Source organism: Malus domestica, chromosome 12 (genome assembly GCF_042453785.1).
Source record: "Malus domestica chromosome 12, GDT2T_hap1".
Classification (NCBI taxonomy): Eukaryota; Viridiplantae; Streptophyta; class Magnoliopsida; order Rosales; family Rosaceae; genus Malus; species Malus domestica.
Genome location: NC_091672.1, coordinates 16,406,163 through 16,429,706, shown reverse-complemented (window position 1 = coordinate 16,429,706; position 23,544 = coordinate 16,406,163). Strand labels below are relative to the sequence as shown.

Here is a 23,544-nt window from a genome sequence, read left to right as displayed (position 1 = left end):
ATGAATTTCTTTTAATTTCCATTTCCATTTTCATTTAGTTTGTTCAGTTAACTTACCTAAAGTACCTTTTACAGATTTCTAATATTATGTCTCAAAGTCAAAGCACCCTTAGTACTAATGTGACATCATTTACGGCTACATCACCATGTCCTCCACAACCAACACAAGCACAACCTACACAGTCAAAATCATCAATGCTTCCCAAAAAACCCTCATCCTTCAGAAAAAGAAAAACACCACCTATTCCAAAGACAAAACAACCAACTATATTAGCTTCACTAGAGAGATCTTTTTCTGAGAGATCTTGGGTTTGGGATCATGTTACTAAGTGTACCGTCTCGAAAATACAACAAGTAGGAAAGGATGGAAAGAAAGAGATGGCGGAGGTACAAGTATTGAAGGCTAAGTGTAACCATTGTAACGCCCTTTTTGCATGTGATACTAGTGGGGTTGGAACTAGTACTTACATTAAACATATCAATAAACATTGCAAGTCATATAAACCAACTGATGAGTTGTGAGCGAGGGGTTTAGGCGGATTATGTACAAAGTTCAGCCTAGATTGCATGTTCCATCTCGGAGAACTATTCTGAAAGAGTTATTCAATATGTATGATACTATGAAAGATCAATTAAAAAAGAAGATACACAAGCATAAAGTGAGCTTGACTACTGATACATGGACAAGTGTACAAAATTTGAACTACATGGTGCTAACTGCTCATTTTGTGGATGATGAATGGAATATGCATAAAAGGATTCTAAACTTTTATTTGATTTCAAGTCATGAAGGCAAAGAAATAGGAAAGCTGATTGAGCAATGTTTGGTTAAGTGGGAGATTGAAAAGGTGATGTGTATCTCAGTTGACAATGCATTAGCTAATAAGCTAGCAATAGAGTATGTTGTTCGTAAAATGCAGAATGGCCTAATGGTAAAATTATTATGAATGACAAGTTTATACATGTGAGGTGCTTAGCTCATATTATCAACTTGGTAGTGAAAGGTGGGTTGAAAATATTAAATACAATTGTGGATGCTCTTATAAATGTCGTGCGGTTTGTGAGATCAAGTCTCTGAAGGTTTAGTTATTTCAAGAAATGTGTGGAGAATGAGAAGTTCGATAGTAGGGGTCTAATTGTTATGGATATGCCTACTAGGTGGAATAGCACATACATGATGCTAGAATCTTGCTTGAAGTGTAAAAAAGCATTTGAAAAGATGTCCGAAAATGATGAAGCCAATATATACTCCACCTATTTCAGGGAAAAGATGCTTAATGATGAAGGAGAAGAAGTGGCGAGTAAAGGGATGGTTGGACCATCTAAAGAGGAAGATTGGGATGATATAGAAGTGTTTGTGGAATTTTTGAAGGTTTTCTATCTTATAACTTTGAAAGTTAGTGCAAGAAAGTATCCCACATCCAATACAGTTCATGATGTCATTGCTATGAAGAACGAGATAGAAATTTTTTTTTTGCCTGAATATATGCAAACTGAAGGAACTGTAGAGTTGGTGCTACGTGATATGTCAATGAGCATGAGAGCCAAATATTGAAAGTATTTTGGTTCAATTAAGTCCCTTAATCAAGTATTTGTAGTTGCCCTTGTCTTAAACCCAAGGTTCAAATTGAGGCACTACATGTACTTGTGTAGAAAGCAATTACAGCTTTCTAAAGAAGAGATTCAATAGAAAAGTAATGAAGTGAAGATATTGTTGAAGGCGATGTGTGATGAATATGCTCACCAAGCTTTCGGTCCACAAACACAACAAAAGGGTAGAGAAGATTTTGTTGTTGACACTACTTGTTCAATGGTAAAACAATCATCTTCTAGTGTGCCAACAGAAAATCCAATGATATTTAGTCAAATGATGGATGATTGAGAGAAGGAATTAGAAGACACCGGGGATATTGCGCTTGCACATGAGGTGGATAGATATCTCCTTGACACTCTAGAGAAAGTACAACATGGTTCACCATTTGACGTTTTGAAATGGTGGAAGTTGAAGGAGAGGAGCGCTTATCTCATACTTGCTTTGATAGCAAAAGATGTATTGCTAATTCAAGTGTCAACAATTGCCAGTGAGAGTGCATTTAGTACAGGAAAGAGAGTAATTGACCCCTTTAGATAATCTCTCTTTCCTGAAATAGTTGAGTCATTGATATGCCTCCAAAACTGGTTAAGAAGTGAACAAATTAGCAACATTGAGTATGAAGCAAGTCTGATGAAGCTTGAATTTTATCAAGAGTGTGAAGAAGGTAATTATTTTGTTTTGTATAGTTTGGTTTATAACTTTATATTAATTAGTTTACAATTAACGTGCTTCTTTTGTTCTTTGTTGAAGAATATAAAAGAAGAAGAGCAAATGCTATATCTACAAGTTCAACCATCTCACCAAGTGTTCCTGAAATTGAAGCTCCTTAAACAACTCGAACGAATAAAGGAAAATGAATTGCGGTAATATTTTAAACTCAAATGAATAAACTTTAAATTTCAATGATTCAATGAGGATAATATGATGTTGGACATTAAAAATGTCATGTTTATATTCTATTTTTCCTTATAGATTCAATGAGGAATGTTGTTGGAACTTGGACGTTGGATGTGGTTTTGGATGTTAATTTGGAATTTATTGCAGATGTCATGTTTATGTTGTTTTGGATTATTTGATTTTGGACTTCGGAATTTGGATTTCCTGGACTCTCGGGTATTTTGTATGTTGATTTGATATTTAGATGTCTCCCGGATGTTATTTTGAATGTCTCAAATTTAATGTATCGAACGATGTTGGACGATGTAATGTTGTTATTTTGGATGTATTGTTAATATATGAACTTGGATGTTGAACTTTGTATTTAGATTGGATGTGAATCATTGCAGTGAATTTGTGCAAAGTCTGCATAATTGCAGTCTGTATTGGTAGTGCTGTAGTGGTAGTGAATCTATGCAATTGCAATTTGTGCAAATCTGTGCAAATTTTATTTTATTTTTTTTCAAAAAAAAAAACAAAAACCAAGGACCCATGTACCAGGCCCATTTCGGCCTGGTCCCTATGTTAGAAAATGTTGTCCCTGGCCCAGCCTAGCCCGTATCCTTTAAACCCGAATTTGATCTGGTCCCTTCAAAATTGGGCCTGGCCTGGCCCGTGCCCATCCCTAGCTAATATGCCATTATAAATGATATTATATATACTAAAACCAAGTTTTGGGTTTCCGTAGCTTAGGAACAGTGTGTTTCCGATTTTTCCCCGCTTAGTTTATATTATTCTAGGTTTTCTTCGGTTTGCCTTGTTAATTCTTTGACACGTGGGATCACATTCTCTTGACCTCTTGACCAATTCTCATAAAGGTCGTAGAATCCTTGTCGGATCCTTTTCCTAGGGATCCTGCAATCGTATCCGTTCATCGTACATTATGCGGTCAGTTTTCATTAGGTGCTATTTATATTTGAATTTTAAATTTTAAATGATTTCTGACCTCACGATGTACGATGAACGGACACGGTTGCAGGATCCCTAGGAAAAGGTCTGGTTACCCTCGACGACTCCTACTCTCCCTTTTTCGTCCTTACCTCATATATCGAAACCTCCTTGATTGCCTCTCAAACTCCACCTCCCCCTTCGCCAATTTTCCCCATCTCGACATCGCCCCTCTCATTCGCCGCAATCACATCAAAGTATTAGGTAAATATAGGTGGGCACTTGGAACTGAAAACCAAAACTAAAACATGGACCAACCGGACCACACCGAACTATTCGGTTTTGAAATGGATTCGGTTTAAAACTGAACCACAAGCTTAATAAACTTTTTGGTTTCGGTTCTTAATATTTGGAACTGAATTAATTTAATAGTCAATTAGGTGGCATAATATAATTAATTGTTTATTTGGTTGAGTCCATACATTTAGTATAGACTCAACCACATCGTAATATGGCTAAACCCATTCGAATTCAAGCATCGCTTCTTTTACTCTTAATCCACATCCACAATAGCAAGCTCCAAGGCAATCTCAAGCTTCTAGTTCACAAGGTTGAATGGTTTCTCATCTATCCGTTTCACTTTCACAAGGTCCAAGGTCTTACCAAGTATTGCCTTTTCAAGATCGAATGCCTTCGCAACCCTGTTCATAAGCTCAAAGGCCTCCTAAACCTTCGAAGGGTAAGTGTCCAAAAAGAAAAGGAAAGGAAAGGAAAAGGAAAAGGGTTGAGCAATTCAAAGTAGTGACTTGAAACACCAAAACTTTTTTGTTGAATTGCATGAACAATTTATTTTTTCGGGTTGTACTAATTCTTATGCCATAAGGCTTTTGATGTTGAACTTTGTTTGAACTTTAATTTTAGTATGATAAATTTAACTTTTTCAATTGGATGGTACTAAGTAGTGATAAAAGACATTTTGATGGTGAACTTTCTTTCAAGTTGAATTTTAGTATGGTGATGGTGACCATGATTTTTTTTTTCAATTGAGTTGTATTAATGTCATAAAACATTTAGTTTGCAAATGACTACGTTTTAAACTTTTTAGTTTGTTTGAATATTGAACACTCGTATTAATGCATATTACGGTCCTACAAGTGAGGCACAAACAGAAATGGTTTGAGACCGAACTGAACATAAATCAAATGATTTGGTTCCATTTTGGTTTTACTCCAAAACTGTACCGAACCAAACCAAAATAAATTTTGGTTTCGATTTCAATTTATCTTAAAACCGTACCGAAACAAACTGCTCCCCACCTCTTTAGATAATTGTAGAATTTTATTACATAAATACTACGATCTGTGCCGGCCCCTTCTTCTTCATGATTCATTCGTGTTTGGTGATGTTGGGTTCATCTCTAGCTGGTGTTTCCCTTTGTTTTTTTTATTATTAATTTTTTTTAATGTTCCAAGTCTTCTTCTGATTCTCTCCTTTGACCATTTTAATCTTCTTTTTCGATATTTGATAATTACCAGATGAAATTTTCGTTTAAATTTTGTTGGACTTTTTTATTTAACTTGATTTCTGATTTTTGTAGAAAATGCAGGGAGGGGAACAAAGTAATTATTCAGGTTTACGAGTGAACACTCTGCAATTAAATGCAGAAATTGTTGGGTCTAAATAAGAAGAAAAAGGAGAGAGCAGTACCTCACTACTAATAGCAGCACGAAATTGGCTTTGGGTAAGTTTCCCCTCTCTTCTATGTATAATCTCTTCGAGAAATGATTTTGGTTGGTGGTTTTGGAAGAGATGATGTCAAATTCATATCTGAAATAAGAAAATAATATGCACGGATAATGTAGTGGAATTTTTCATGGTATTATCAACATGCATGTTATAAAGAACTTTTTATTTAAAATTTCTGGTTTATTTTTATGTGAATTCATGACTTGATAACAAATATCTTTGGTAGCAGCAACTTGTTGTTGGACATAGTATGCATGTTATAACTTAAGGAATGAATAACCCACAAGCACGATGATGTATGCATTTTCACTTGGCAAAAAAAATTTAGCACTCTTGCGAGGCAGGCAGCAGCAAGTTGTTGCACATAGTATGAATGGCGTATCCAATACAGCTAAAGGTATGTAACACTCTGCATAACCTATAAGAAACACAGGATACGTTAAATGACTCGATAACCTAGAAGAAATCAACGAAATGTTAGAAGACTGGAACGCAGTACATATTGACATTATGTACCTGTAGAGTTGAGGAGTATCAGAACGAGAAGAATGACCTCCAAAAATCCACACATTGCCTACAACAAACAAGACTGCAAAGAAGCAATCTAAGGCCATCTTGAAATGATCCACCAAAACATTAATTCTGCAAAATCGAATAAGCTTCCTCACTTCACGGCACCATCTATAAATCATGCGTAAAACACAAAGAAAGAAGTAAAGAAAAGATAAGATGCTGGCAACTTGAAAATAAACTGTTTTATGTGTGAAAGAGGTCTTTAAATCTTTGTGTTGTCATCGTGCTTGCTTCATTTTGTTGTCTTATTCATGTATACATACAACAGTACAAAATAGATCTATATAAACTGTTTGATGTATGAAAGGAGGCCTTTAAATCTTAGCGTTGTCACTTGTCATCGTGCCTGCTTCAGTTTGTTGTCTTATTCATATATACATAATACAATACAAAACAGATCTATATATAAACTTTTTGATTAAGCTACTCCAAAGTAAGTAGTTTTCTAATGCGACCACCATAAAGTTTGATTTTATATTAGCATGGATGACAACCGGTTTGTATTATAGAAACCCAAGTAGGAAAACCTTTAGAGAAGAGTAGAGCCAGGGCAGCGGACAAGGAACCCAAAAAGCCAAATAACGTACCGGCAGACCTTTCTCCTTCCACATCCGTCGTCCCCCACAACCTGTGGCAGAGCCATATCCTACGGTCCATGCCTGTTGTGTGGATGATAGGAAGAGAGGGAACCGCCCGGTAGGATCACCTTCTTCCCCAACTTCATTTCTCTACGCTTTCCTCCGAGCAGCCGCCATGGCCAGTGACTAACCCCATCAATTCTTTATCCATGTAATGGCCAATGATTTTCCATACACATTTTTTTATGCTTGTAAATTCGGTGTTTAATAAAGAATGTGGTGATTGTTAAAATTTCGAAATTCTCCCATTAGCTCTTATAAAAGCCATGGCAGCCAAGAGGAAGTGGAAGGGATGAGAGAGAAAAACATTTTGGGTTTATTATTGGGTAATACTAGATCAAATTTCTAAATTAAATTTTGTAAACCAAATGATGTGGATGTTGATGATTGGATAATTATTTAAGTGTTGATTAACGTTGTTAGATTATTTAATATCCAAAGTATGGGTTATAGGTATGGGTAGATTATTTAATATCCAAAGCATGGGTTATATGTATGGGTTATTGTGTAAAGTATGGGTGTTAGAATATTAGTGTGTGAAGCATGGTGTGTGATGTTCATCGGGTGACTCACGACATTCTCCACTTGTATAAGTTCTCTTTCTTGTAACCTTACAGTTTTCAATACAAACAATTCTTTCAAACTATCACATGGTATCAGAGCAGGCTTCCTAAAGAACCTGTTCTCTGAAATCTTTTGAAATGGAAGAAGAAAATATACTTGCTGCTTCATCCGAGAACATCCTTGGTTCTTCATCAGTTTCTTCAAGTGAAGCTGATGGAAATCCCAATCAACGTCTTTGTTCCATACTCCTAACTGAGTTTAATTATCTTCCTTGGTCAAGAGCTATTACTTTAGCTCTTGGAGGAAGATCTAAGCTTGGTTTCATCAATGGAACTATCGTACCTCCTGAGGTTGGTGATTCTAAGTATGAAGAATGGTTCTGCAAGGATCAGCTCGTCATGTCCTGGTTGCTCAACTCAATGGGCCCAAAGGTATCAGAAATTTTCAGCTTTTCAGAATCAGCTTTTGATCTGTGGAAGGCTGTCAAGGAGATGTATGGAAATCAAAATAATGCAGCCAGGATATTTGAGCTGCAGAAGAGTCTCTCTGTTCTGAATCAAGATGGAAAGACTTTTATCGAGCACTTGGGAAGACTGAAGTCTATGTGGAATGAGTTGAATCTCTATCGGCCTCACACTACAGACCCAGCAATCCTTCTTAAGCAGGCTGAAGAAGACAAGGTCTTTCAGCTTTTATCCAGTCTTGACTCTACCTATGAGGACCTGCGAAGCCACATATTGATGAGTGTTGAACTACCATCTCTCAATACTGTGTGCACTATCGTTCAACGAGAAGAAGCAAGAAGGAAAGTTATGAGTACTAAGGTTGGTGATCCTGAGTCCAGAGCTTTCGTTGCAAGTGACAGAAGGTTTGAAGGAAAAATTTTCAAAGGAAAGAAAGGAGAGATGCAATGCAGTCATTGTGGACAGAAGAATCATCTCAGAGACACTTGTTGGGTGTTGTATCCACACCTTAAGCCTAACTTTTCCAAACAAACCAAACCTGGTCGCAGTGCAAATCAAGTCTCTCGCTTGCAGACTGCCTCAACTGTTGGGAACTTCACATCTAATCCCTCAGCCCTCTTGAGTGAGTTCTCTTCCTTCACTCAGAAGAAAGATGAAAGCAATCTTCATAAGGGAAACAGTGAAGCTAGCACCACTGAATTATTTGAGCAGTTCGCAAAATTTCTTCAGACAAAGGTGTCATCTTCCGTTGACATGTCAGGTATTCTAAACTCATTTAGTGCTGCACTTGCTTCCAGAAAACTTGCAAATGTTTGGATAATAGACTCTGGAGCGACTGATCACATTACAAATATAAAAAGATATATGCATGACTTTAAAGAGGCAGTTATTCCACAATTTGTCTCTGTTGCTAATGGAACTGGTGTATCAGTTTTGGGTGAAGGGAAAGTCAAGTTAATTGATACTAATGTTGAATCAACTGCTCTATATGTGCCCTCCTTTCCATTTCAGCTTCTGTCAGTAGGAAGGTTGACAAATTCCTTAAACTGTGATGTTATATTCTCGCCATTCAATGTGATTTTCCAGGATCATATCACGAAGAAGAAGATTGGTGAAGGCATGTATAAAGATGGCCTCTATATGCTTTCATTGCAACCTATTGAAGCTAGAGGTCTTCAAGTTGGCTTTTTGAAGAATCATCTATTATGGCATAGACGATTAGGGCATCCCTCTAATCTTGTGCAATCACATCTCTTCAAAACTTCAGAGAATGTGATGACTCAAGATTGTGAAGTTTGCCATTTTTCAAAACAGACGAGGTTGCCCTTTGATGTCTCATCAACCAAGTCATGTAAACCTTTTGAGATTGTGCACTCTGATGTTTGGGGACCTGCACCCTTGGTTTCTTTTGATGGTTTTAAATACTTTGTCACCTTTGTGGATGATTTCTCAAGATGTACCTGGTTGTATTTGTTGAAATCAAAAGATGAAGTTATTAATGTGTTCCAAGAATTTCACAGTCTTGTTACAAATCAGTTCTCAACCCAACTTAAAGTCTTAAGGTCAGACAATGGTACTGAGTATATGTCTAATGCTTTTACTCAATATCTAACTTGTCATGGAATAATTCATCAAACGAGCTGTGTTGGTACTCCGCAACAAAATGGAGTAGCAGAAAGAAAGAACCGTGATCTACTGGAGAAAACTCGATCACTTATGCTTCAAATGAGTGTACCCAAGAAATTCTGGTCCCATGGGGTTCTTACTGCTGCATATGTAATTAATAGGCTTCCAAGCAAGGTTCTCAAATTCAAGGCACCTCTTGAAACACTTAATGGCAGGAAAATTAACTTGTCTCACCTTCGAGTGTTTGGATGTGTCTGCTTTGTTCATATTCAAACCTTGCATCGAGATAAATTGGACCCTAGAGCTGTAAGGTGTTTGTTCTTAGGGTACTCATCTGTTCAAAAGGGATATAAGTGCTATGACCCAAAGCGCATGAAACTTTTGGTGTCTAGAGATGTGGTTTTTGACGAGAAAACTCCTTTTTTTGCTAGTACCAGGGGTGAAGATCTTCTGGGGGAGGAGGACTTTCTTGATCAAATCCACACGCCAATTATGGAAATCAATGCACTGCCTCATCATTTTTCAGTTCCAGATCAACCAAGCAACAATGAAATTTCGATTGATCCAGTTGAGTGTAATTCATCATCTGACATACTTGTTGATAATGAATCAACTGAAGACACTGAACAAAATCAAATTTCGTCTGAGGAGAACCTTGCTATTACTCCTGAAGTGATCACTCCAAGGAGAAACCCTAGTAGAAATCGGGGTAAGCCAACTTGGTTTAAAGATTATGTAAGTTATACCTCAAGACATCCTATAGAAAAATATCTTGAATACTCAAGAGTATCTTCGTCTCATGCTGCTTTCCTAAGCAAAATTTCAGCCTCATCTGAACCAAGCTCATTCCAAGAAGCTAACTCTCAACTGATCTGGAAAACAGCTATGGATGAGGAGCTTAGAGCTCTAAATGAAAACAAAACTTGGAGCATCACCAAGCTACCTAAGGGGATGAGAGCTGTGGGGTGTCGATGGGTGTACAAAACCAAATTTAAGAGTGATGGTTCAGTGGAGAGACACAAAGCTAGATTGGTGGCTAGAGGTTTTACTCAAACTTATGGCATTGATTACAAGGAAACCTTTGCTCCTGTGGCAAAGATGAACTCGGTAAGAGTGCTTCTCTCGGTTGCTGTCAACCATGATTGGCCCCTATTCCAAATGGATGTTAAGAATGCCTTCCTGCATGGAGAACTTAAAGAAGATGTGTACATGCAATTGCCTCCGGGACATCCACAAGAAGGAGAGGGCATGGTTTGCAAGTTACACAAGGCCATTTATGGCCTCAAACAATCTCCTCGAGCTTGGTATGCCAAGTTAAGTTCTGTGTTAGAGAACATTGGTTTTAAAAGGAGCAATGCAGATTCCTCACTATTTGTGCGAGATAGTTCAGCAGGTAAACTTGTTGTTCTCATCTATGTCGATGATCTCATTGTGACTGGTGACAGTTTGACAGAAATTCAGCGACTTAAGGGCTTTCTTCACAAAAAGTTTGCAATTAAAGATCTAGGAACTCTGAAGTATTTTCTAGGCATTGAAGTTGCTTCATCTAGTAAAGGCTTGCTCTTGAACCAACGCAAGTACATACTCGATTTACTTCAAGAGTCCAAAATGCTTGAGGCAAAACCAGTGGCAACCCCAATAGCTTGCAAAGAGAAACTTGGATTAGATGGAGACTTGCTAACAGACGTTAGTTTATACCAGAGATTGGTAGGGAAACTTATTTACCTTACCATTACTCGTCCTGATATCATGCATGCCGTGAGCCTAGTCAGTCAGTTCATGCATGCTCCTCGATCAATTCACTTACAAGCTGTTCGAAGGATCTTGCGCTACTTGAAAGGCACCGTTGGAACTGGGATCGTGATGAGGAAGATCGGAAATGCTCACATTGTTGGCTACACAGATGCAGACTGGGGTGGCTCCAAAATTGATCGAAGATCTACTACTGGATATTGTACATTTGTTGGTGGAAATCTGGTGACATGGAAAAGCAGAAAACAAAGTGTGGTGGCTCGATCAAGTGCAGAAGCTGAATATCGTGCCATGGCATCTACTACCTGTGAGTTAATTTGGCTGCAAGGTTTGCTCAACGACTTAGGGTTCAAGAGAACACTGCCTATGCCTCTTTTCTGTGATAACCAAGCTGCTATTTACATTGCATCTAATCCTGTATTTCATGAAAGAACCAAACACATTGAAATGGACTGTCATTTTGTTCGAGAAAAAACCCAATCTGATGTCATTCAACCTGTTTTTGTTCGGAGCACAGATCAACTAGCAGACATCTTCACCAAAGGATTGTCTCGGGTTCAATTCAACACTCTTTTGGTCCAACTTGGCTTGATGAATATACTAGCCTTCGTTTGAGGGGGAGTGTTAGATTATTTAATATCCAAAGTATGGGTTATAGGTATGGGTAGATTATTTAATATCCAAAGCATGGGTTATATGTATGGGTTATTGTGTAAAGTATGGGTGTTAGAATATTAGTGTGTGAAGCATGGTGTGTGATGTTCATCGGGTGACTCACGACATTCTCCACTTGTATAAGTTCTCTTTCTTGTAACCTTACAGTTTTCAATACAAACAATTCTTTCAAACTATCACAAACGTGCTTATTTTCTATTTGTAACACATCATTTGGTTTGGAAATTTGGTCTCCCTAGCATTATCCTTTATTATTTTATTTTCCTTGATCAAATTTACTAAGGGTAAAGGGGGAAAGAAGTTTGTGTTTTCAAAATAAATAATTATGAGTGCTACTATACCCCACTCAATGTCTTATCATCCCACCCCATTTTTTATTAAATTTTTAAGGACTAATATATCCTCTCATAAAATAACATATAAGGATAGTAAAAAAGGAAGCGCCATTCTCTCGTCCCTAGCAATTTAGCACACTTCTCGGATTGCCATTTTATCGTCTCCTCTCAGCTCTCTCAGTCTTTTCCAAAACTCCAACCCCCAGAATGGACAACACGATTAAGCATGCTATTGTGATCAAGGTTATGAGACAGACTGGATCTCGTGGACAGGTGACACAAGTGAGGGTCACGTCTCTGTTACTTTGTGTTGGTTAATGGTGAGGAGAGAGAGGACGAGGATGAGGCATTTGGAGGGAAGGCGATTATTACGGATTGAGATGCCACTTCCGCTACCGTTGACAAACCCGCTAGCTAGGCACAGGCAGAGCTTGCAAATTGCAATGGAAATGCAGAGTATGTGTATGATTGTATCAAGTGACTGACGAGCTTGGCATTTTCCTTTCTATTTTGTTTCAAAATTGTTAAACAAAAGCCCCATGTTAATTATAAGCATATTGTAATATGTCAAAGGATGTGATAATTGTAATATTGTGTATTCGATATAGATGGGAACTCAGTATCCCAGTAGGACTCTTGTACCTCAGACTAATTATTTATACCGATGAATGCAGCAAGGAAAGCCAACACTTCCATCATATTTGGAAATATTATTTAAAGAATTGAAACTATAATGGAAAACATGTTACAGGAGAAGGAAATCAAGCATTGATATGATAGGATCTGGGCTTTAATTAAGCGGCCAGTAATGATCGGAATAGGAGGTCAACGAGCAGGGTGTTGGGGGTAAGGGTGCTTTGGGAATAATGGTGGGTGGGAAAATAGTACAGGTTTCTTTTTTACTTTTTATGGTGGATGAGAATATAAGATGGCTGGAAAGATAAGACATTAGGGTGGGTATATTAGCACTCTCAATTATTCAGCTTAATGTGTAAGTGGAACCATGTATCAAATGATGAGTGGGAAAGGCAAATGGGAAAAGGCAAGTGGGAAAAGTAGCTAGCATTCCTCTTGTTAGTATGCACTTGGTTTGCTTGGTAGGGTATAGGTTTAGTTGAAATAGTATTCATTTTCATTAGTGTTTTCCCCCTTCCATCTATCAATTTGTTGTTTAGCGATATAAATTTGTGAGGTACAATGCGCAAAAAAAACTAGGCTTAGCAATAGACAACAGGTGATACAAGAAAGCCATAGTTTTCCTACTTCTAGTAGTACATGCATGCCTGATATAGCTCAACAGACAATAACAATGAGAGTGTTGAAGGGATGTGCAAATAGATGGGAACAAGTATAATTGATTTTAATTAAACAAAATGAAAAATGTAGCCTTGCTGAATTATACTCTTGGTTGATTTGATGAAGCTCAGAATAAATTTAAATAAATTGACGAATTTAGTTCTTTATATTGAGTACTTACAGACTTCAAGTCCTAATACACAACAAGCACGAGAAAACTCTTGGACAAAACAAAAAAAGAAGAGGCAGTGCTTCAACATCATGATGGCCAAGGGAAAAATGCTCATTCGCAAATTAGCAAGACCAAATATGACCAAGAAAAGTCTTTGTGAACATTGAGTAGATGAGTAGTGCCAACTTTTTAATAACTATAGATATGTATATAAATCTAGCTTTCGTAGTATCTATATCTTTTGAACAATGAATAATTAAATACTGCCAATCTTTTGACAACTATGAACTTATGTACATAAATCTAACTTTCGTGGCATCTCTATATTTTTTTAACAAGGGAGTAGTTGAACACTGCAAACCTTTTGATAACTATTAACTTTTGCTTGTATGACCATAATATGGATAAATGATTACATCTAACTATTAACTTTTGCTTGTATGACCATAATATGGATAAATGATTACATCTAAGTATATATAGACAGTAGTATGGCGTAACTATAACATGGATAAATGATCACATTAAGTATTTTATATATAGGCAGTATGGCTTACCTATAACACGGATAAATGATCGTATTTAATTATTTATGAAGCTACATTTAAAAAATATGTTTTATTCTTGCAGATCTGAGATAGACCAAGACGTCAATATCATGTGAGTTAATTCTATTTTTGAATCCGCTATTTTCAGTTACGTATGAACTCTCTGATATCGTCAATTGTGTTTGTTCTCGGCATTTTTGCCATAGAAAGAGAATATCCTTCGCAGATTGCGTGGTTGCACTGGCCTTGCGTTCATCTCTGCGTACTGCAATTAGTTTAAGAACATCATTAAATAATTGATGTGCATGTATGTGCTTCGAGTCTTCAAATAAGAAGTACAAAGGATAGAAGATATGTCTTTGTACGTACATCATACACAGCCACTCGAAAAAGATCTATTTGTTCTTTTGAAACTGTCCCTAACGGCGCATACAGAAGCAATTGAAATGTAGGTAATTCAGGAGCAGAAATCAAACAGACTAACAAAAATTAAAAGAAAGGCACTAATACACATAGTTGAAGGGCTTGGGTTTACCTGTTTGCTGATGATCCAAATAACGCCTTCACTACAGGGAGGAATGGTGAGCGAGCCGATATATTTGTAGTAGTTGTTGCCATTCAGTTGGACTATTTCAGCAGGATCAATCACCCCAATGCTCCTCTCTGTCTTTTGGTCAGTCATGAATGCTACATCCCTCATCAACTGAATTTCAGAATAGCAACATGTTAGAGATCAATTCTAATTATTAACGGTCCAATGGATATGGTAGTTGTATGGCATTTGATATGCAGGGTATTAGGGTACATTATTTTGAATTAGCGATTACAAAAAATAGAATAAAACAAATGCTTTTTAGTCAAAATGATATCTGAGATTTGCATAACTCATCACTTTAATCCCTGAAATTTGAAATCAATAGAAGTGGTCCTTGAGTTTATCCTCCATCAATTATTTTGATCATTCCTTGAAAAATTATGTTAAATAAGGAACAAATGACAAAAATACCCTCAATTTAATAAACAATGGACCAAAATGATTTGACAAAAATTAAGGAAATTTTTGTCATTTTATCCTTATTTAATGAAGAATTTTCAAGAAATGACCAAAATGATTGATGGTGAACAAAATCAGGGACCACTTCTATTGATTTCAAATCTCAATGACCAAAGTGATCAGTTATACAAATCGTATGGACCGTTTTGGCTAAAAAGCTTAAAACAAAATATTTTGGTGTGTATAAAGTGAACCAGAGTTTTCTGCGCGCAAAAATTATTTGAGCAGAATATAACTCGATTATTGCTTGATAACCTTCTCGGTTTTATTTTTTGTGTTATGAATAGAGTGAAAATATGTCAAATAAATGAGAAATTAAAAAGGTAAAGGAAGGATGGTAGAAGATATATGAAATGAACGTGTATCTTAAGTTGGGTTTCTTATATTTTCAAATAATCTCTTTCATTTTTAAGTATCTCCCTCCCATGCCTCTCTTTCTGTTGGATAATAATCAACAATCAATCACTATATATATATATATATATTTTTTTTTTTTCAGGGGTAAAACAAAACATACATAGAAAATTTATAATCTAATATATAAAAAAATTGCAACTATATATATTGACAGAATTAGAACAAACAAGACAGTCATTTAAACAAACGAAATGAAGATTGAGGCTTGTGTACCGCAATATCCTTGAAACAAAAATTCGCCATACTATATGCTTGTAGTTTTGTAGGTATCTGCTTCACTAGGATTCAACGATCTAAACTAAGATTTCAGCATTGTAAAACTTAGTTTCTTACGAATTTCTTTGTGGTTCTCTCAATATGCTTGGTTTTGGTAAGAATCATATGAAAGATGATTTCCTGTGTGTTTGAGTAATATGCAGATGCATGTATATATAGTAATCATATACATGTTTACAACAGGTATGAAATGGGGAAGTGATTGTTCAACAGAAGGGATGTGTGACTTCATGTTTTCCTCAGACTTTTTTTAGACGTTCTCAATTGAAAAATAAAAAGATTACTTAAGTTCGACATTAATTTAATAAATAAATTTTTGAATTTAATGTTAAAGCCCGAGCTTCAAGGTCCAAGGTACATCTTTTGATAATTAAATATATATTAATTTTATATATAATTAATCACACCACAAAACCCAAACCCAAGGTTCATGCCCAATTTTGTTCTCCATATGGTCTATCTTTCCAATCACTTGGTAAGAGGGACAAAGTGTGAGAAATTTTTGGTGGTAAGCAAAGTGAGACAATGAGATAGAATGAGATTTGTACTCAAACTCCAACATCTTCTCCATTCTTCACTTCTCTCATGTACTTTCTCTCTATTTTTAGCACATAAAATGAAACTAAACTGTTTAAAAACTAAAAATTAATAGTTATCAAACGGGACATAATATAAGTCATGAGGGTTTAGTTAGGGAAAATGATAAACACACCATTTTTAGCCTCTTATACACCCCTATTTAATCATATTAGTTGTTTTAGTTTAATTTAGTATGATAGCCAGAACTAAAGAGGAGTGTGTGAGAATCCAAAAGGGCGTATGAAAATCATCTCCCTATTTGGTACTCAAAATAGGTAACTCGGATAAAAAAAACTTGGATGTGTCCATCACACCGCCACATGGTATACATTGAATAATTTAGAAAGCATTCTACCTTAGAAAGGAAGGCATTTGGGTGACCAATCTGGTAAAGGACACCAACAAGTTTTCCACTTTCGGATCCGGGCTTTGATAAACCATGTGGAGCTCCATGGCATACCTAACACAGGAAAATACATATTAAGAAACTCATTTTACTTGTTTAAAATTTAACTTTAATTATGGGTGCACTATAGAGACCTCCTGCCATTGATGGAATGCTCGGAGGGTGAGTGCCTATGACTTTGTTGGAGGTAAACTCAATGCCATTGACCTCAATCGATCCTGAATAGCCTGCCCACTCAAGCTGCACCCTCCAAATACTTCTTTTTTTATTGAGTTACACACTAGCATAATTATTTTCTCCTAATTTTGTTGGACCTCTTACCCCAGGTAGCTCATTATTAAATTTGATAGAAAGTTTAACAAATTTATCGGCAAAGACTGTGGGAACAAAATGTAGAAGATGACATTGATTAATTTTGAAACCAATGACCAAAATGATGACTCTTGAAACCGTCATGGACAATTTATGAAGATAACCCTTACCTTCATAGCATGGCCTCTATTCTTGAGAGTCGCGTTAGAACGCTTGTATGTCGTCTTTAGCCCCACCAAGCTTGGGATTGTTATAACTTTCAGACTTGATAAATCTATGGGAGATTGCAAGCGTCCATTTTTACATGCTGCCCACTCTCTCTTAATATCTCCCCAGAAAGCTGGCCCCTTCTCGCTCCCTTCAATATAATCAAAATTCCTCTCATCCTCTGAACTTATGTGTGTTCTCATATTAGTTTCCATAACAAAAAAAAAAAGGACAATAAAAAAAGGAATAATAACATATATATATATTTGCTTTCTACATTACCAACTTCTTGAGCTGTGACTGATGTGGAATGTGTGAATAAAAAAAGAATAAATAAAAGAAAACAAGAAATGGTGAAGAGACACTGAAATTCCTGCAATGAATGAGACAAGAACACGTGTACAAAATAATATTTGTATTAATGATTTAGGGGTTACAATCTCTTTTACAATTTTAGCCTCTGATTTGATCTTCGTAATGTGTAGATTTATGGATTGTGTTGTTGATCCAAGGGCTGTTGGGGCTTGATCTTGAAGGTTGACGAACAGATTTTTAAGGGGCTCTTGGGCTTGATCTTGACGAAACGGTTGTGCGAATTTCTTCAAGGGGCTTTTGGGCTTAATCTTGAAGGTTGATGGGTGAACAGATCTTCAAGAGCTTTTGGGCTTGATCTTGAAGAACGGTTGGATGTGTGGATTTGTTGATGTTGTTGATCCAAAGGGCCGTTGGGGCTTGATCTTAGGATGAACAGACGATGAACGATGAACACTTTCTTCGAGGGGCCGTCGGGGCTTGATCTTGAATTGGTGGAAGTTCTTTAAGGGGCGTCGGGGCTTGATCTTGAAGAAGGATTTGACGAAGAACGAAGAGAGCTTTCTTGATCCTTCGGTATTCGCTTTGGAGCTTTAGAGTTTCAAAGCTTCAAGGTATTGGAGTAATGTGAATTGGTTATGAATTGGTCCTCCCAAAATGAATGAAATGACCTTGTATTTATAGAATTTTTCAAGGCCTAATTTTGAATATAATATTCAGATGAAATAAATCATTTCTACCAGGTGTTGACACGTGTCCTTATTTGATGACTTTTTTGATTTATTTTGATTTTTTCGTTTAGTCACATGCTACGTGTAAAATTTATGTGACACGTGAGCGTTGAAATTGTAATTATTAGTCAACATTTATTTCACCGAAATTTCGATGTCTACAAATGCCCCCACTTCAATGCGCGTCGTATACATGTGTTTGTCACATGTAGGAGATGCGTTTTGAAGTCCCTTAATGTAGATGTCGATCCAAGGGCCATCGATGCTTGATCTTGAATTTGGTTGGAGATTTCTTCAAGGGCCGTTGAGGCTTGATCTTGAATTGGGCTGGAAGTTTCTTCAACGGCTGTTGAGGCTTGTTCTTGAACTTTGTTTGAAATTTCTTCAAGGGCCGTCGAGGCTTGATCTTGAATTAAATTGGACCACAAGGAGCTTCACGTGGTAGATGATCTTTGGCTTTGGTAGTAGATGAATCGACACGTATTTTGTTGTGCTTGTTGACTTTCCAAAGCTTTGATCTTGAACTGGGTTGGAGGATTTTCTGGTTTCCTCCAATTGTTGACTTTCCACAGGCTTATTCTTGAACTGGGCAGAGAGGTTTCTTCTTCTAGACTTACCCCAAAGTGTCTGGATTTACTCCTTTATCTGGAGCTGAATTTGGTTCAAGGATAGTGGACACTTGATCTTGAATCGGACTTGATTTCTTCAAGTTTGTGACTTGATCTTTAAGAATTTGATTCAAGGGTGGTGAATTGGTACGTGCAGCTCATAACGCCTAGCGAGTTGACTCAAGAATTTGAGGGTCAAAACAAGTTCGCCAAATCTAGAGTATTTGCAACCCTGATGATATGAGATATTTTTGCTTTTGAAGAAGTAGCAGATGAATTGGCACATGTTTTGTTGTGCTTGTCTCCACATGCTTCAAAGTATCATTTTCACTTGCCTTATCTGTTCTTTAGGCAGATGTGGCATCTTCTGCTAGACTTGTCTATTTCCCCGGCAGAGCAATGCTAGGTAAGCAATCAGGGAAGGGTTCCAGGCAGTCGGTTCCTGATTGGGAGTTTGACTTCAAGTTCCAACTGATTGCTCTCTTTCTTCTTGTCTTGCAGGTAAGAACAAGGACAAGGAAAATGACAAGGAGAAAGCATGATATGAGATACTTTTTCTTTCGAAAAAGTAGTGGCGATTTGACAGCGTTGCACAACGAGGCTTTGCTCTTCGACGATGGTGCCAGCGAAAAGCTATTGAAGCTTCTCGAGCTCTTTGATTAGGGCAACGATGCCGAGGTTGGCTTTGATTTAGACTCCTCCATCTAGGTTATGCGGTTCTGCAGGGAAGGGCGTCGTGCTATAATGATATGTTCTAACTCATCATTGATCCTTCTACTTCAATCTCTTGCAATATTTACCCCCGATGCAGGAGTGGAATACAACCTTTGCATTTAAATGGTCTTTCAGAGCACTACTTCTCAGCGGCGATGAGCACTTAAAAGCAATGCTAGGTAAGCAACCAGGCAAAGGTTCTGGGCAATCAGTTCCAGATCGGAAGTTTGATTTCAGGTTTCGACTGATTGCTTTCTTTCTCCTTGTCTTGCAGGTAAGGGCAAGGGTAAAGGAAAAGATAGGAAAAAAGCATGATATGAGATACTCTTGCTTTCTACCGTGGTGATATGAGATACTTTTGCTTTGGTGTCATTTGTTTGCAGAGGTATTCCCGGAGAGGAAGAAAACTGAGTATTTCAAGAGGCTCTACTGGGAGTGTACTATCGGAGGTAGGAAGGGTTGGGCATTTTTGCAGGTCTACCTTGCTATGGAGGACGAGGTCGACATATATAGGAATTTCCCAATAGCCAGTAGTGGCACTATTCCTTTACTTTTGTAATCAACTGTTGGGTAATTGAAACAGTAAGATTCACGTGTTTTCAACTTTGTTAGAAATTTTTGACAAAGTTGCCCGTGATTTTTGCAAAGCTGAGGTTGCATGTGAAAGGTGCTGACAAATCTCGGAAAGCCGATCTTTTGAAATTTGGAGAGCGGTGCCCCTTTGAGCTCTGAACAAGCACCTCTTCGATTTCTGAACAAGCGTCTTTTCGATTTCTGAATAAACAGCCCTGTTGCCCCTTTTTTTTTTTTAATTTTTTTATAGAGGTAATAATTGTGTTTCAAAAGCACACTTGAGAGTTGCTGCTTATAGAAGTTCCCTTCTTACACTTCTAAGATCTTAATCTATCCAACCTCTTCTTTTCCCTTAACATCTCTAAAAATGGCTTGCCCATCTGATCGTTGTCTTGATTTGAATATTGGGGAAGATGTCGACATGCCTTTTCAAGATAATATATGGCACCCATCCTTCGTATCCCCCAACGATCCTCTTACAATTGGGGACTTTGTGATGAAGAACGACATAACTGCCACGGTGGTTGCTAGAAATCTTCTCACCCCCAAGGATAACAGGATCCTTTCCAAGCGGTCTGATGAGCTGGCTGTTCAAGACTCTTTGGCTTTCAGTGTTCAGTGTGCAAGCTCTGTATCGAACATGGGCCAACGCCTTTTTGCTCGAACTCGTCAAGTTGAGTCACTGATGGCTAAGGTGGCGAGTCTTAAGCAAGAGATTAGAGGGCTCCGGCACAAGAACAGAGAGTTGCACATGCTTGTCAATAGTTAATCGACGAGCATGAAGAGAAAGCTTGATCAGCTGCGGGAATCCGAAAGTCGGATTAAGAGTGACCATCAGATGTTTGTGCCTTTACTCCAGAGGCATCTATTGCCTTCGTCCTTTAGAGTTTTACCGAGTGTTGAAACTCCAAACAATAAACCTCTGGCTCCTCTTCTTCCTGGAGTTCCGCCGAGTGATGAGGCGCTACCTGATCAACCTTTGTGAAGGCTTTTTTTTTTTTTTTTTTTTTTTTTTTTTTTTGTAAATTTTTAGAGATATGAGTAAATGAGCTTTTATTTTACTCAAGGTATATCTATCCAATAGCGACACCATCACCTTTTATTTTTTTTAATGCTGCCGGTGCGACTGGCACCATGTGAGTTTCAAACTCCACAAAATTACAACTTCTATATAACAAATATATCCACACATGGCACCATCTTTCAAGTAATGATGTCCATCATTACACTTTCTTTACTTTCAACTCTTTATATATATATATATATATATATATATATATATATATTTTTTTTTTTTTTTTTTTTGCTTTCCACATGCCATCATTATTTATTCTAGATGTATGGAAGCAACCCCCCCCCCGTTTTGTTTTCTCTTTTTAGGATATCAACTTTTTAATTGACATTTCTAAATCTACTTTCGGCTTCCCACTTTGTTTGGTTAATAAATAAGACAAAAATAAGGGACCATGTTCCTTGTTTTGGGGAGAAAAGCATATGCTTTAACATTGGAGAAAAGCAGATACTTTAGCATTGGAGAAAAGCAGATGCTTGTTGTCGTGCCAGATATCAAGTTCTTCATTTCCCGTTGTGTATAAATAGACCTTTATGCAAGGTTTTAGACAGATATCTAATCCCCATTCCATTTCCTTCAATTTGCAGAGTGCTTAGATTGTGCTACGACCACCATTGACCACCTCTTACTGCGTTTTTTTTTTTTTTTGCTTGCTGCCGCAAGTTTTGCTATGACTTTCTCTTCTTTTTTTTTGGGCACCAAAAGAATGTTATGTTTATATATATATAAATACACACGCACACAGAGTTCACGCTTTCGATTTTGACTAGTCATATATATATATATATGTGTGCGTGTGTGTTTATATATGTATATGTTTACGTGGCTTTTGATTTTGACTAGTCATGTGTGCATACACACACACACACACACACACACACACACACGGTTCACGTGGCTTTTGATTTTGACTCCTTTTTTTTATTATTTTATATATATATATATATTTTTTTTTTTTAGGTATTCACTACATTGGTGGATTTTCTTTGCTGTTTTGACGGAGGTTCCTTTGCCCTTGCTTTGAGCTTGTTGCAGTGCGTCACTTTTACCGTGTGGGGTTGTGCAAAAGACTGCAGCGAGTTTATGCTGTGTAGTGCCTTTTGGTCACGATTTTCCTCGATGGTGACTTCGTCCTTGCTGTTACTTGGAGCTTGTTAAAGTGCTTCACTTTTACCGTGTGGGGTTGTGCAAAAGACTGCAGTGAGTTTATGCTGTGTTGTACCTTTTGGTCACGACTTTCCTCAGTGGTGACTTCGCCATGCCTCTTGTCGCTACTTGGAAGGACCGTCTTGCAGCTATCTTCTTTGTTGTGTTGCTCAATTTTGTGGCTGATCTTTCCGTTGCAACCATGGTATTTTTAAGTGTTTTAAGAGCAACACCATCACCATTCTTGCGAATGAAGTTGATTCACAAGATAGGGGAACGACGTTGAAGCTTTGTGTGTCGTTAACTGGCTCTAAGGCGCTTACCCTTCATGCGAAAGACAACTTAATGCATATCAAGTCGTGGTCTTCTGAAGTATCTTGCGAGGTGACAGTTTTTGTTGACCAAATATAAAGAAAAATGTGTGTACATCGAGAACTCTTATCTTGTTCTCCAGCTTTGTTTGAGCTTATTGGCCAACGTATCTGTAACAGAGCTGTGACTTGGAGTAGCACCTTGTCGATTACTGGAGGAGCCGCCTTTGCCGAGTTCTACTGGGAGTGGCTTGAAGATGTCTTGAGCTGCTCCAAAGATGTACTTACCAATGTGGGCCTTTATCATGCTGTCTATGTGTCTTTGTTTAGTTATGATCGCCATTCTTTCGTCCTTCGTGCATTCTTTGAGCATTGGTGTCTAGCAATTAATACACTTCACACGTCTCAAGGGGAGATGTCGATTTCACTTTGGGATCTCCACAAGATAGGAGGCTTGTCGATGCAAGGAAAGTTTTATGACGAGGTTGTTCCTAGCGCGGAGGAGTTTTCTCATAGCAACAGCCAAGGGTTTCCTGCGTGCTGCCGCTATTTGTTTTGGGCGTACCATAAGCTTTTCCAGAAGTCTCAGAGTAAGTCAGGCTTGAAGATTTCCTCATGGATCCGATTTTGGTATCGGGATGCCATGAAGTACAAAAGATCTTTGAAGAAAAGTGGCCGCATCAAGACAACCACGCCTAAGGGAAACTCGAATCCGTCCGGCGTCATTGGTCCAGCTAGACGCCGTACCCCTGCCAAGTTGAGGGTATTTGAGGATCTTGGCATAACATCATAGTAATTGGAAGAATCTTACCTAGCTGCTTTCTTAGCTTGTTGGCTTTGTAAGTTTGTTTTCCCCAAAGACGATGTCAACTTTATCCGCCCCGGAGTCTTTAAAGTCGCTAGCAAGATGGCTGCAGGAGAATCTTTTAGCCTTGCTATTCCAGTCTTAGCCAACATTTACTAGGGTTGAGTGTTGTTTTAAACTCGTCAAACACTGAAGATCATGTTGCAGTATTTCTC

General features: G+C 37.6%; 2 long non-coding RNA genes and 1 pseudogene across 2 annotated transcripts; 2 read left to right on the top strand and 1 right to left on the bottom strand.

Moving 5' to 3' along the window:
- Positions 1-7: 7 nt before the first annotated feature.
- On the top strand, positions 8-2,853 carry LOC139189988 (uncharacterized). Its single transcript, XR_011573894.1, has 2 exons — positions 8-2,456; positions 2,566-2,853. It is a non-coding gene; the product is annotated as an uncharacterized lncRNA (long non-coding RNA).
- A 1,782-nt stretch (positions 2,854-4,635) lies between these two features.
- LOC139190180 (uncharacterized) lies at positions 4,636-5,337 on the top strand. Its single transcript, XR_011574235.1, has 2 exons — positions 4,636-4,841; positions 5,015-5,337. It is a non-coding gene; the product is annotated as an uncharacterized lncRNA (long non-coding RNA).
- An 8,533-nt stretch (positions 5,338-13,870) lies between these two features.
- LOC103423343 (carbonic anhydrase Nec1-like) lies at positions 13,871-19,072 on the bottom strand (annotated as a pseudogene).
- Between the last annotated feature and the right edge of the window lie 4,472 nt (positions 19,073-23,544).